This window comes from Saccopteryx bilineata, chromosome 4 (genome assembly GCF_036850765.1).
Source record: "Saccopteryx bilineata isolate mSacBil1 chromosome 4, mSacBil1_pri_phased_curated, whole genome shotgun sequence".
Lineage (NCBI taxonomy): Eukaryota > Metazoa > Chordata > Mammalia > Chiroptera > Emballonuridae > Saccopteryx > Saccopteryx bilineata.
Genome location: NC_089493.1, coordinates 230,824,420 through 230,838,679, shown reverse-complemented (window position 1 = coordinate 230,838,679; position 14,260 = coordinate 230,824,420). Strand labels below are relative to the sequence as shown.

The 14,260-nt window shown below is 38.5% G+C and overlaps 1 pseudogene; it reads left to right on the top strand.

Moving 5' to 3' along the window:
- Positions 1 to 11,611: 11,611 nt before the first annotated feature.
- LOC136336795 (U2 spliceosomal RNA) lies at positions 11,612 to 11,713 on the top strand (annotated as a pseudogene).
- Positions 11,714 to 14,260: the final 2,547 nt, after the last annotated feature.

The window sequence follows — 14,260 nt, the reverse complement described above, 5'->3', positions numbered from 1 at the left end:
TCTCAATTCCTGCATTCTATTTCAATACATTTTTTAGTATTTCTCTTTTGCTTGGCCTTTCAGAAATCTTTCTCTACTTATGACTCATCTCTAAACCCCACAGAAAAAGAGACCTTATACCATTGATTTTACTTCCTCTAATTCAATTGTTATTGTGTTTCTTAGATACACAATAAAGAAAATACTGGGTTTTGTTGGTAATATTAATTACACCCTCTTTTTGCCTTTTAGTTCTGAATACCTTTAAAAAGTAGATACAGAAGTGAGGGAAGGCCTGACCAGGTGGTGGTGCAGTGGATAGAGCATTGGACTGGGATGCAGAGGACCCAGGTTTGAAGACCTGAGCTCGCCTTGAGTACAGCTCACCAGCTTGAACCCAAGGTCACTGGCTTGAGCAAGGGGTCACTCGTTCTGCTGTAACCCCACAGTCAAGGCATATGTGGGAAATCAATCAATGATCAACTACAATGCAGCAATGAAGAATTGATTCTTCTCATCTCTCTCTTCCTTCCTCTCTGTCTCTATCTGTCCTTCTCTCTGTCTTTCTGTCTCTGTCACAAAAATTTTTAAAAAATGAAGTGAGGGAGGGAGAAAATATCAGTTGTAGTAATATCAGATCTATTCAGAAAAGCTAAATCAAAGAACACAACAGAAACTTAAAAGTGAAATATGCTTTTTACTTCTTTCCATTGAATTGAACTTACATGTTGTCATAGAAAAAACTGCGGGCCAGAGTCCTATATACTCAGTGTCCTTCCCCCACTTTCACAAATTTGATAAATTAATCCTTCTTCTTGGGAGATATTCAAATAATGAGACAGAGAAGTGACCGTAAGTAATCACCAATATTCCTCTCTGGGGAATGTAGAAGACCTCTCTGTAAAAATGAGAGAACAAAGATAATAGATGTTTTCTTCAGTCAAATTACTTCCTACATAAAATGTTAATAAATCTGCTAAAACTTTATTGTGGGTCAGGTTATCCTTATTGGTTATCAATTTGTATATAATCAATCTGGCCTTAAAAATTGGCAAATCAGATGTTTCTTATTAAAGCATTTTTAAAATTTTGATTTAAAAAATTTTAAATATTTTGAATTTTTATTTAAATTTGTACAAATCTATTATGCACTGCTATAAAAGTTAGCACAATATAATAAAAAATATAATGTTGCACACTGAATATAATCAGTAACTCCAACTCAGCACTAATAGAGTACTAAAAGCATGAATAGGAACATTAAAGCATTATGTGGTTGAAAATAGTTAAAGATATTTCCCTGAAAAAGAAGGTATATAACAGTGAAAGAGCATGTAAGTCTATTTTATGTCTAAATCCATTTCTTTTATATTTAATATTAAAAAGTGAGAGCATATGCCCACTAGATGGCAGCAAATTAAACCTTTTAATACGATTCCTCTGATGAAGGAGAGGGGAAAGGAAATCCATTCTGGCAGTCAAGTTGTCAAGGGGAACTAGGAATGTAGACAGAGACCACAACGTACAAACTGCACCGAAAAATCAGGTAAATCTTCTCGACCAAATTACAGACTATCTATATTGGTCTCCCAAATCAAACTCTTTTAACACCAATTCTTTTGGATCTATATGTTCTAAACACCACAGACAAAATGACCTAACAGTAACTGTCGAGTCTCATGAGTTCTGAAAAGACAATCACTGACTGTGACAGAGACCACCATAAATTACAAATACTGATCAGTGTTGGCCAAGAACACCCTAGCATCCCAACCCTTTTCAGTACCCTCTCCTAAATCCCTGATTTTGTATTCATTCTCTTTTGCAGTTAGACTTTTGGAGGTGTTCTTGGTGATATTAGCTGATGTGCTTTAAGATTATCGATGAGACATGCTATTTTTCAATTTATTAAGGGATTATTTTATAGTTGCTTATAATATTGAAATAGATTTATTTCAGATATGTCAAACATTATCAACAGCGCAGTAGCAAACCATCAAATATACATATAAAGACTCCCTCCTTGACCAATTTTTGATGAACTCCTCTGAGCCCTCGATTCAATTATGTAGAATAGAGGGTTCAACCAGAACCCTGCTAAGTCATCATCATCCACACCCTTGATATTTAATCACCCTTAGTATCTGATCAAGTTCCTCATCCCCACCTTTGATGTATAAATACTTGGCCTGTCTTTTGCAAGGATTATATTAGCAAGGATTCTCTCCTACTCTTAATGTTTCCTCTTAGTAATTTCCAATCCACTAACATTCTCAGTCTGCTCTTTAGCTATAAATCCCCATTTATCTTTGTTGAATTTGGAATTAAGTACAATTTCTCACCCCTGTTTCAGTAATAGTCTTGAATAAAGTCTGCTTTAGCATTTTAACAAGTGAAAATAATTTATATTTGACAATACATGTTTATTTTTATATTTATTTATTTTTAGAGAGGAGAGAGAGAGAAGGGGGAGGAGCAGGAAGCATCAACTTCCATATATGCCTTGATCATGCAAGCCTGAGGTTTTGAACTGGTCATCTCAGCATTCCAGGTCTATGCTTTATCCACTGTGCCACTACAGGCCAGGCCAACATATGTTTATCTTTAATTTTTCACTTTTTTTTTTTTGTATTTTTCCAAAGCTGGAAACGGGGATAAACAGTGAGACAGACTCCCGCATGCGCCGACCGGGATCCACCCGGCACGCCCACCAGGGGGCGACGCTCTGCCCACCAGGGGGCGATGCTCTGCCCCTCTGGGGCATCGCTCTGTCGCGAAAAGAGCCACTCTAGAGCCTGGGGCAGAGGCCAAGGAGCCATCCCCAGCGCCTGGGCCATCCTTGCTCCAATGGGGCCTCGCTGCGGGAGGGGAAGAGAGAGACAGAGAAAGGAGAGGGGGAGGGGTGGAGAAGCAGATGGGCGCTTCTCCTGTGTGCCCTGGCCGGAAATCGAACCCAGGACTTCTGCACACCAGGCTGACGCTCTACCACTGAGCCAACTGGCCAGGGACAATTTTTCACTTGTTTTTAAAACTTTAATATGTAATCTAACAATCATCTGGATGGGTTTTCACCTGAATTTATTTCAAAATAAATTCTAACAGGAATACATTTCTAAAGGTCTTCTTCACCATCTATTTTTTCATTCAACTGTATATTGTTTCATTTATTGACCACCTAAGTGATCTTCCAGTATCTCCAACTCCAATACATCTTGCACACTGATTCTTAAACATCCATACCTAACTAGTAGAAAAAATTTAATGTTTATTTCAACTTTTTTTGTATTTTTTCAAAGTGAGAAGCGCATGCGTGTGCACGCGTGTGCAGGTGTGTGTGTGTGTGTGTGTGTGTGTGTGTGTGTCTCCGACAGACTTCTGCATGCACCCGACTGGGATCCACCCAGCAAGCCCACCAGAAGGTGATGCTCGACCTCTCTGGGGCTTTGCTTTGCTGCAATCCGAGCCATTCTAGCGCCTGAGGCGGAGGCCATGGAGCCATCCTCAGCGCCTGAGCCAACTTTGCTCCCACGGAGCCTTGGCTGCAGGAGGGGAAGAGAGAGACAGAGAGAAAGGAGAGAGGGAAGGATGGAGAAGCAGATGGTGTCTCTCCTATGTGCCTTGGCTGAGAATAAATCCAGGACATCCACACATGGGACTGACACTCTACCACTGAGCCAACCGGCTAGGGCCAACACACATTTTTAATTGAGAGATGTCAGCTCTCCCAGTGCCACCACTCTCTGGGTTCTATTTTTGCAAAGATATCAATTAAGGAGTCATTCCTGGGTATCTACACATTGTTTATCTTTTATTCCCATTCCTTCCCTTTCAGAGTAGTTTGTTGTATGTAAAGTTATTTCAAGAAGGCTTAAAACTCATTGTGACAGCTTTTAGTTTCCTTTCTAAGGGTCTTAGACATTATCTCTATTGTACCTTACAGCAAATATCAATTTAGGCTGTTAGCTTCTTGCAAGCATTATTATTTTTTTAATGTTTCCCAGTTCATTAAGGATAATCTCAATTGTTGTCTCTCTATATAGCCTTTTGTGAGACCATCTGTTAATATATTTCTGCCTTCTATTTATTCGACTTCTATTCACTGGTTGAGGGTCTACCTTGTAGAGGGCTACACACTGTAGGTATTTTTTAATATAAAAGTTTATGATTCTAATACGTTGATAAATAATTACCTTTTTTGAGTATCTACTGCATGCCAGGAACCATGCTAGACACTTTTAGTATATTACTTGTAATCCCCAGAATAATCTTTCAAATGGTTTATTATTATTCTCATTTTACAAATGAGGAACAAAAAGTCAGAATATATAAAAGACTTAAACCAAGTTCATAAGTAAGCAGAGGAGCTATATCCAAATTTTGCTTTATTTACTATGGATGATGTTTCTTTCACATCCCCCCACTTTTGTTTTTCTTTGGGTTTTGAGCATTTCATTTATCCTCTGCTTAAACTTCTAATCTCAATTAACTAAGGAGACTTGTGGGAAGCCAAAAAATAAAGTTCAGTTAAAGCCTGTAGTTATTGATTGATGTAGTTATTGATTGATGTGGTGGCGTCGTGCTCTCTCGGCCCGGCCTAAGCCGTGCGGGAGGAGGGACGGGGCATTCCTGGTGAATGGGACCGCTCTTCTCGCTCCGCTCTGCGGGCCCCTCTCCTCTCCTCGCCCTCCCTCCCCGCCTGACGGTGGGGATGGCTGAGAAAAGAGAGAGGAGGTTCCGGAATCTGGCCCGACCTCGGCCCTCTCGCTCTCTCCGCCTTGTGGCGTGGACGGCGGAGGACGTGGTCTCCTGACGCGGCAGACACTCTCTGCCCTCGGCCTCTCTGGCTGTGCGTCGTTGAGCGGGCCCTCCACGCGTGGGGTTAGGTGGGCGCGCGGCCGCGTTTCGCCCGGCCTTGGGCGGTGCCCCTGGAGCGCTCCGGGTTGTCCGTCAGCTGCCCGAGGCCGAGCTGGCGTTGTCGCCGCCTGTGCCCAGCCGGCCCCCGTGGGGTTTCACCGCGGCCGGTGGGTTGTGTCCGGGCGGAGCCTCGAAGGAGGCGCAGTGTGGGGAGAAAACGCGGGGATGAGAGTGGCACGCCCCAGTCGTTGCCGCTCGCTCGTGATCGCCGCCACCGGCCGCGTGGTCTGTGGGGGAGGCCCGTGCCGCTCCCGTGGGCGAATACCCGTGTCGTGTCGCAGCCTGCGAGGGCCGAGCAGCCGCGACCGGCCAGGGTTGAGCGCCTTCTGGGTCGCTGTGGGCCTCCCTTTGGCGCCCCTGCCCACCCTGCCCTCATGCTCCCGGACTTCCACCTCGGCGGGGCCCGACGGGGTCTCGGTGCCTGGGTTTAGGGGCGCTGCGCCCCAGTGAGAAAGCCTTCTCTAGCGATCCGTGAGGGAGCCTTAGGGTACCGGACCCCCCAGTCGCCGCCCCTCCGGTGCGCGTAGCTTCTTGTAAGCTACCTGGAGGAGTTTGGTTGGGCATGGTCCCCGCTCCTCCGCTGCCCCCCCTCTCGCCCTTCCCGGGGCGCCGGTGGGCGGGCCGTGCGGCCTGTGCCTCCCCTCTCTGAGTCGGGGGAAGGTCCCGCCAGGCCTGGCCTGCGTGTCCGGGCTGGCGGCGCCGGGTCCTGCCTGCGTGCGTGCGTGTGCTGTGCGTTGGGCGCAGCTCCCGCGTCCCCGTCGCGTTTTTTTTTTGTTTTTACATTCGAAAAAAGGAAAAAAAAGAAAAAAAAAGCCTGTAGTTATTGAAAAAAGTAGCATCTATAACACTCACATTTTAACTATTTTTAGCAGTAGATTGCGGTCATTTTTAGCCTAGAAGCTGTAGATCTTATTTCTTGTGTAGAATATGTATTGCTTGATTACATAATTATGGTAGGCTGCACATTAGAAACTGTAGCAGCCTGACCAGGCGGTGGCGCAGTGGATAGAACATCAGACTGGGATGCGGAGGACCCAGGTTGGAGAGGTCGCCAGCCTGAGCGCAGCTCATCTGGTTTGAGCAAAGCTCACCCACAGTCTGCTGAAGACCCACAGTCCAGGCACAGATGAGAAAGCAATCAATGAACAACTAAGGTATCGCAACGAAAAACTGATGATTGATGCTTCTCATCTCTCTTCGTTCCTGTCTATTCTTCTCTTTGACTCTCTCTCTGTCTCTGTAAAAAACAAAAAACAAACAAACAAACAAAAAAACTGTAGCAAGATTAACTCCTCTCAGTGAGGAAGCAAGAGTAATTTCCTAGAGCAGGTAAGCAAACGAAGACCATTTACTAAAGGTACACATTTCTGTATTCCTTAATTGTTGAGGTCAGTCTTGTATTAAACTACATTAATTTGTATCATCATGTTATTTACCTGCTTTATTGAGTTATTTGTTAAAGAGAGTTACCTGAATTACTCTCAATAGGTTACTGTAGAGAGTAGTTCTTCCTACATGCATGTTTGGCTGAAATTGATATTATGTGGAGGATATTTAACAGAACCTCTTATACATTTATTGTTCAATTCAACCTAGTCTCAATATTTCTTAAGATTTTGAATCTACAAAAGTATAGATATTAAAATCATTTGCATGTTTTCTAGAAGTTAACAGTGACTATTACATAAAATTTCTATATAGGCATTGAAATACAGCTACCAACCAAAGCACTTCCTGATAAGTTTAGTAACCTAGAAGCTTAAGATTTTTTCATTTAGCAATTTTAAATTTCGGATATATTTCATAACTCTAATTATATTTTCTATTAAAAGCTATTTTAAGTCAGTGATTTGTATTTCAGAAAATTTGTATTTCTACATATTAAGATAATCAGTTCAGTATTATCAGGCACAAATTGGAAACAAGCCAATACCATCAATATGGAAACACTTAAATAAAAAAAATATTTTTAAGTGAGAGGATGGGAGATATAGAGATAGACTTCTGCATGCACCCCAACCAAAATATACCCGGCAACCACTATTTGGGGCCGATGCTCAGACCAACAGACCAACGGAGCTATCCTCAGTGCCCAGGGCAATGCTTGAAACAAATGATCCACTGGCTGTGGGAGGGAAAGAGAGAGAGAAGGGGGAGAAGGATAGGAAAGGAGCAGATGGCCATTTCTCTTATGTGCCCTGTTGGGGGATCAAACCCAGGATGCCCACATGCTGGTCCTGCACTCTATCTACTGAGCCAGCTGGCCAGGGACCAGTTAAATAAATTATAGTTAACTCACTAAGTGGAATTCAATACAGAATTTATTTCTTCATGTAAAGACAGCCAATATTGATTGTTGAGTGTGATACTCAACAACAAAAAGCTAAGGGTAAATATACAAGGCACACAATGATCCACTATTTCTTCTTAAATACGTAGACTACAATTCTTGTAGATGGATGGCAATGCCCTGTATTCTGTAATAAAAACTGTGTGGTTAGACATTCTCCATTTGAATATATGCTAATATTTAAAAAGACACAACTAAGTCATAAAGCTTGGCTTTAAAAAACAAATTTATTATAGGCCTGACCTGTGGTGGCGCAGTGGATAAAGTGTCGATCTGGAAATGCTGAGGTCGCCAGTTCGAAACCCTGGGCTTGCCTGGTCAAGGCACATTTGGGAGTTGATGCTTCCAGCTCCTCCCCCCTTCTCTCTCTCTCTCTCTCTCTCTCTCTCTCTCTGTCTCTCCCTCTCCTCTCTAAAATAAATAAATAAAAAATTAAAAAAAAGTAGTTTTAAAAAAACATTTAAAAAAAACAAACAAATTTATTATAAAAATGGAAATACATAGTAAATTATGTAAGATATAGAACACCAGGACATCAGTTAAGTAATTAATAGTTAAAAGAGTTGTTATTAATTTTGTGACTTAACAAAATTTATTTCCCAGATGACTCATATATTTAACTTTTTAGAAGTGAAAGGAGCCTCTGTAATTAACTGCATTCTCTTTTGTGGTAGCCACTAGTGACATGTGGCTATTGAGCACCAGCAATGTGAATAGTCCTAACTGAGGTGTGTTGTAAGTCTAAAATACACTCTCAATACTGAATGAAGACTAAGTAAGAATAAAAAATGCAAACTATCTCATTAAAATTAATGATTTAAAATATTGATTGCATGTTGAAGTGATTTTATTTTAGACATATTTGGTTAAATAAAATATCAAGTTAATTTTACCTGTTTCCTTTTATTTTTTTATGGTAGGTACTATAAAAATTTAAATTCCGTATGTGCTGATACTTCTACTGGACAGCCCTGCTCTATAACTTTTTTTTCTTAGAGATTTAAACATGTCAAAGGACTCATTTCTGGCTCAGATTAAAAGTGTTAGTGTGGGACCACTTAATACTTCTTTCTGATTCTCCTTTGGACTTAAAAAGTTGTGATCAAAACAACCACCACAAAAAAAGCACAGTTTACATGGACAGGACTTCCCCTAGGAGGACGTGCATTTTTTCCTTGTGGATGCAGTTATGTTCATAAACAATACTCTGGGTGTGGTTGTTCTGACCTTTGTGGGATTCTCTTTCTTCTAGTGAAAGCGACATATTTTACAACTGTCATCTGCTGCTTGCTTCAGTGATTTCCAGACTTTCTTTTTTAAGGGAATAATTTTTTTCCTCCATGTAGATTTTAAGCATTTAGGGGCATTTAAAATATGACTATACAGCCATATAGTTGTCTCCTTGCATAAAGATTTACTCAAATAATCTTGGAAACAGGACAAAGATAAATAAGGAACAAATCAGAATCAGAAGAAGGAAGATTCTCTCTCAGTTTCCTTGGTAAGGTACTAACTAGAGCTACCCAAGTCAGCCATGCAGTTCAGAACCTAGAAGTATGCAGGTATTAATAGGGTAAAATGTTATTACAACTTGGGAGTCTAATATTTATAGCTAAAAATACTTCTTGTAAATTCTTTTGTTCATAGCATATTCTTTTTTCTCTGCATAGTTTTCCCAGGGTAAACCAATCCAAGGAAAATATTTCTCTGGTTTCGTCTTTACCTCAGTAATATGTTCAAATATGCTTCCTTAAAAAATTTCTCAAAATATTAACATTTAAAAAAATTATTGATTTATTTCAGAGAGAGAGAAATACTGATTTGTTGTTCCAGTTATCTATGCATTCATTGGTTGATTCTTGTATGTGCCCTGACTGGGGGTAGAACCTGCAACCTTAGTGTACTGAGTCAATGCTCTAACCAACTGAGCTACCCAGCCAGAGTAAAATTTTCCTAAACTATTACTCATACATTCCATGGGTTGTTGTCTTCGATTTCTCAGACATTGTGTATCATCCACTTTTAAATGATTCATCAGTTGATTAATTAGATTAGTTGATAATCAGTATTAATTAAATTCTTCAAAGTGCTGAGCACTGTGCTCTCAAGACACTTTCAATTTGATGAGGATACAGACACACGGACATATATGTACATACACACACATATATACACACAAATACAATGAGATGCTTGCTTAATGGACATCAGTATGGTCAAAGTGAAATGGTAGCATGAAGTGTTAGGGGAGTCACAATGAACTGAAAGTAGCTGGACCATGAAGACCAAGGAAGCCATGGTCAAGTCAGTCAAATGCAGCAGTCAGACCATGGAAAGTCTTGCAGGTTCAATTCTTAAAATCCAAAGATTCAAAACAGTTTTTGAACTATGACATCCTTTATTTGAATAAAATATTACATTGTGTCTCAATGAGTAAAATAGATAAATAGATTGCAATACTTGAAATTCTATTCTATCACTGGATCTGAGAATGTACCAAGGAGTTAGGAAGATGAAAAAATTAAGGATGACTACCATGACTTCTGACCAAGACTAAGTGGATGTTGGTGCCATTCACAGGGTCAAGTAATACAAAAAGATTGGTCTTTTCTTTTTCCCTAGCTCTAGACTTATTGTTGGCTGCCAAAACCACATTAAAGTATTTTGAAGCTAAAAATCCTCTAACACTATTAAGCAAGAGTATGGTCTGTTTTCAAATATGAAGTCTTATCTGGTGCAAACTTAGGTATAACACTGTTCTTATTCTTATATCCACATCATGCTCCAAGAAGAAACTCAAATGGGAATAGTAGTCTTTCTTCTCTTTAATGTTATACTATTGTAGAGCTATTACAGAGCTTCTCAGGGCTGTAAAGAGGGTTTCACGAGAAAGCTCCTTTAGCATTTGCTCACATTCCTCTCCCTAGGGTACAATGATATTCACTGTGGGTGAGGGAGAAGAGGCCAGGGCACCATCTGTGTAATAGACCTACCTTCTCTTTTAGAATCATCACTTCTTTCTGAACCTGAATCATTTTTCTTGAATGGATTAGCATGATTTTTTTTTCCAGAAATCTCCTTTATTGCTTAAATGAAAAGATAATTTAGTGAGATCTGAAATGGAGCTTCCCAGGTATATTCAGAACACAGAGAGACTACACCTTAGATTGAAGCTGGTACATCTGTGAGAGCTGAATATTGTGAAATATTTAAACCTAGAAACAACTTTCATTTTCAATATTACATGTAGAAGGAGGATGAGTTTTGACCAGGACTTTTCAATCTTGGCACTATTGATACTTAGAGCTAGATAATTATTGTGGGTGCTGCTCCTGTGCATTGTAGGAAATTGAGCAGCCTCCTGCACCTAGAGTTGCAACAAGTAAAAAATGTATCTAGATATTGCCAAATGACCCCTAGGAGACAAAATTGCTCTTGGTCAAGAACCCCTAAATACCTCCCTCCTTATCAATGTATTATTCTAAGCAAGGGCTTACCTTCCCTAGGCCTGTATGTTTTTTTTTAAAGTGTAATTTTTATTTTTATTTTTCTTATTCATTTTAGAGAGGAGAGGGAGAGACAGAGAGAGAGAAGGGGGGAGGAGCTGGAAGCATCAACTCCCATATGTGCCTTGACCAGCAAGCCCAGGGTTTCGAACTGGCGACCTCAGCATTTCCAGATCGACGCTTTATCCACTGCGCCACCACAGGCCAGGCCTTGGCCTGTATGTTTGAAACACTGAGTAAAATTTTAGTTAAATATCTAGTATGGAGATTGAAAGTAGGCACACAACAAATTGCATTTTTCTTTTTCACTTCCTCCTTTGTTTCTGTTTTGAAAATTAAACAAGTTATCCTAGATTCTAGAAATGAAGACATGCTAACAAAGCAGTTTACCTTCTAGGATTTTAGTGTGGGAAATAATGAGACTCTATTTTAAACTAGAAGTAAATCCAAGCCATAAACGTTGGAGAAAAGAACTGTGGTTATTTTTGCTAATGTACTTTTTATTTTAAAATTTAAATTATTTAAATTTTTATTTTCAAATTTATTTTAAATGAAAAATTATATATTTTATAGTTTTAATTCATTTTAATTTATATTGTCACCTTCATAACTACCATATAAAATAAGGTAGGGAGAATCTCCATTTTATAAATAGGATCCTTGAGTTGAGAGAGTTTAAGTGATTTGTCAAAGACATTAAGTTAATAAGTATGAAAGGGGAATCCTGAGTTAGCTCTCTGATTGCAAATGTAGTATATTTTACACTTATAACTATTTTTTAGTCAATTTAATATATTATTTGACTACAATGCTGCATATTTAGTTAAAGCATATATTATGTTTATTTAAAGATTTGACATTTGTCACTTCTTGGCCTTTTGGCTAAGATCAAGTGTAGTATCTGTTATTATCAATTTAAAAATTTGATGTTTATTTACTATTATGTAATCCAGTTCGAGCTTTGAAGAGGATGAAAAACAAACTGGTTTGATTTTTAATTGTTTCTGTTAGCTTGTTTTAAAATTTATATTATATTTAATTTATTATGTAATAACTGTTATGAAAACAGTGACACAGAAATGTGAAATAGGCTTTTGCCCAAATACACAATTCTTATACAAGAAGCCTGAACAGGCTTCCTTTTTTTAAAAAAAAATCCAACCAAACAAACAAGAGAAACCCTGTTTGTAAGCCAAGACTCTACAACAAAAACATCTTAATCATAGGAAAAGAGCTTCCCAATCATAGCTAAAATTCCTTCTCTCTCATGAGAAACCAGTTTTACTTGCACGGTACTACTGTTAATGTTCTATTTGAGTAGCTCTAACTGGTAGTATTTATTTTTATAATTTACCATTGAGAATAGAGTGGACAAATAAAATGGAGTCATGTGGTCAAGCTGCTGAATTGTTCACTGCAAGTGAGTTGAGGCATAAGGAAATGATATGATAATCCTAGTTTAAACTGGCTCTGGGAACTAAAACCTTGAAACTTTGCTCTGTGTCAATACTTGGATGCACATAAGTGTGTTGTGTGTTACTGCATGGACAAAGATCAAACCTTTAGTTAACCATCTAAATGACTTCACAAAGAAATGTTCCATGACCACCAGACACCTGCTGACTACTATATGGACCACCAATCCAGGGGCTGTGAATGCAGAACTGATTCTTCTCATGCATGTTCCTTTTCCTAGAAAACCCTCAGACTTCTCTTTCTCCTTTGGAACACGTTTGGTACGGCATAGGTGTGAGTCTAGTTTGTAAACCTTAAGACATTTGAGCAAATCTTAGTCATTTATTTCTAGCCAAAGTCTCTTAACATATTTCTGAGTATGTTTAATACCATTATGACCTACTTGAAATAATAGAACAGTTTTTTGGAATTAAATACAAAATATCAGAAAATGATTAAATATTGCATGAAAAAAATGTACAAAAATATCTTAATTCAAAAATGTACTCCTACCATTTTCAAAAAGTTATGAAAAATAGAAAATATGATAGTATTTATCCTCAAAATAAAGAAAGATGAGAAAGGTCTAAGCCAGTTAACCTCAAAACTCACTAAACTAGGAATAAAATTTTTATTTTTAAATTTTAGTTTAATTAAAGAATTGCCTTTTGTGATTAGCCTCTGATCTATGCTACTCCTTTTGTTAGAGAGAGAAAAGAGAAGGCTTCTTATCCAAAAATCCTGGGACTTTTGATATAATAAAGATGAATTTGACACCTCCTAATCTGCACAACCCCTGAACTTATCTTGAGCTTCTGGAACTGAATGGCTAGATTTTTTTGCAAAGATGATTATTATGAAATGAAAAATGATCCAGAAAAGGCAGAGGAAAAACTAAAGGGAAGGGAAAAAGGAGAGCAATCTGGCAGCATATGGGAATCACTGGGGAATCTTAAAAATCATAATCCTTGGACCTTACAAACCAGATATTCTGAATTAATTGGCCTGGCATGTGACCTGTTATTAAGGTTTTTTAAGTATCAAAGTATTTTTTATATGAAGTCAAGGTTATATATTTCTGGTTTAGCCGGTGAGCTGAAAGGGACTATAGAATTGTTGGAAATTTGCTGAGGCTTATGAAGTTTCAAGCAATTATGAGCCAACAAAATACTGAGTGTGTAATTAATATCAATTAGTAAATATCTCTCCAAATACATGCAATGGATTAAGGTAGGATAAAATCAAGAGTCATTCTGATAGTATTTCACCGGTAATGTTTGTCAGTGAGATCCCATTTACAATTTGTTTTGTACAGGTTCTCAACTATTAACCATCTATAAATGAACACTAGACAGTTCTTACTACTTTCATAGAAAAGATATGAAGAAAAAAATATATATAGTACTGAAGGAAATTTGAAGAGTAGGAGAATTAACTTTTAACTGCTCAAAAGATTGAATATTAAAACGTATCTGACAGCCTCGTAATACAAGCTATGATTTATTAAACTTCTGCCCTGCAGCCTGCACTGTGCTAGAAGCCTTTTTTGCCAGCTTAGAACCTGCATTATTGCCATAATACTTTAAGTCCTAGTTTGTTTACCACAGCTATTGTTTGCACTAATAATGTATCAATGGGTATTTGAAGTGTTTCTCTGACACATTAATTTCTCTTTCAGCACTTTACACATATCCATTTATTCCCACTAGATGTTATATAAAAGTCTATCAACTTGTCATGAACAACATTGACAAAAACTCTGAAAGATAAGGAAGTTAAAAATGAATATGTAATAATTATTTTAATAAAACATGCAAGAAAACACTAATGAATTTTAAAAATGCTGTCTAGAAATACTAACTTAGCTGTCATAGCCTAAAACCTAAATGAGAATTGTGTCCACTAGAGTGTTACTGTGCTGCAGTTGTGTCAGGTCTGCAGAACATCAATGAGTGTGTTGAGTCATTTGATTAGGAGAAAGAAAAATATTCTAGGCCTGTGTTTTTCATTTAAAAATTTGCTACAGCCTGACCTGTGGTGGCGCAGTGGATAAAAC